The 1,762-nt window shown below is 38.7% G+C and overlaps 1 pseudogene; it reads right to left on the bottom strand.

Moving 5' to 3' along the window:
* The window catches only part of LOC119585389, a 15,110-nt pseudogene that overhangs the window by 814 nt on the left and 12,534 nt on the right, over positions 1-1,762 (bottom strand).

Genomic DNA, 1,762 nt, shown 5'->3' with positions numbered 1-1,762 from the left:
GAGGTTAAATAGCAAAATTGCATACCTAATTTCCTCTTTGGATGCCTCTGCTCTGACAGGTATGTAATGGACCCATGGCTTCATCCTAGGGTAGAAGAACTCAATCCACTCATCACCGCTGTGAAATACAAGGGAATGACAAGGAAGAGGTGCTTGAACCTAAAGCTGGCTGCACCCCCACGGAAGTTAAACAGGTACTTGTACTGGCAGTGGTCTTCTAGAGGGACTTCACTTGCTGGTGGCGCATAAGAGTATCCTGAAAAATACACAGGAAGATTCCAGTAATTCTGCATATAAAATAGCTATCCTGATATGATACAAAGGAGTTATCCATAATTATTCACAGGCTACTGGAATTATTCAGAGGAGTTATATCTCCCATTTACTCAATGGAATTCCACTGACTCATTTACCTTGACTTATCTGTGTGATGATACCTGTAATCCCACATGCACAAAACTTCAGTCAGCAAGAGAGGGTGCAAACTTACTGCATCTGATTTCCAGGCTTGGTTCTTGGTGTACTGAGCATCAACGAGGTCAGTTCTTCTCGGGAAAGGTAGACTAAAGGGTCTCTCTCAGCACTTGTTCGGGAACCCCTATTATGTATGGAAAAGTCTAAATGATCTAAATGTTGCTTGTTGTTTAAAACCAATACTAAATCATACCAAAGTAAAAACATATGTAAGGAGGGAGGCAACATCTAATAATATCAATACAGTTACATGAAGTGCTTATTAGCAGAAATATGGATAAAACATAATGTAAGAAAATGCTGAAGTTTTTTCTGCTTTAAAGTGTCAAACTTCTGAGGAAATGACAGACTGAGGCATTCTTCATTTTAAGCACAACCTAACACAAACTTTTTGTCATAAGGGTCTGACATGACTGAGAACATAATTCTTTGCCATTTTGAAGAGAAAATTACCTAGTATTCTCCTTGTCCATAATGCTCTCTTTATAAACATTATCACTCTCCCTAACAAAGAAATACATTCACTGTTTTACTCTTGACAGATGATTAAGTATGACTGTCATGTAATATATACACATATTTTTCATCTCACTGTATTTCCTATATCTTTCAACATATTCTCATTCCTTTCTCTGGATGCCTAACTCCTTAAGGGCACTAAAGGTACATCTCTCTGATTACTGTAACTCAACTTGTCTTTTAACTTAAAATAAACTAATGGTTCCATATAAACCCAGGACCTTCCTACATCTTCCTTCTCCCTCTGGCTCAATTTCAAAAATTTTCCAAGTGAAACTGTGCCTGAGCTATCAAAATGCAGTCCTCCGCACTGTCAACATGTTAATCAAGGACAAGTCAAAGAACACCTTACTTACCTGAAAAATCCCTTGCTCTCCTTGACCTCCCAGGGCCACTTTTCTGAGGCCGTGCGGAGAGATTTTCGCAATAAGTCCCACCTGCCGAGTCCCATGGGTACAGACCAATGGCGGCCCCCCCTCCCAGAAGGTCCAGCAGGATAAGTGATGTCTAGGTATGTGGAAGTCTACAAAAGGTATGGGAAGAGAGAATTCCTATAAATCTAATTCAGAAGAGTGATGATGATGTTAAGAAAAAGCACTACCTAATAAAATTTAAAACACAAGAACAGTATTTTTGCCTTATAAATACTGACCTCATTAACAAGTCACGGAAAAGAGACTCTAAGCCTCAAACAATACAGATTTGAAAGAAGATGATCCAATGTGACACCTTACGATAATAAATTGATTAATCAGCTGATCAGTTAATA

This window comes from Penaeus monodon, chromosome 19 (genome assembly GCF_015228065.2).
Source record: "Penaeus monodon isolate SGIC_2016 chromosome 19, NSTDA_Pmon_1, whole genome shotgun sequence".
Classification (NCBI taxonomy): Eukaryota; Metazoa; Arthropoda; class Malacostraca; order Decapoda; family Penaeidae; genus Penaeus; species Penaeus monodon.
Note: the sequence above shows the minus strand (reverse complement) of the source record. Positions and strands in the feature narration are given on the sequence as shown.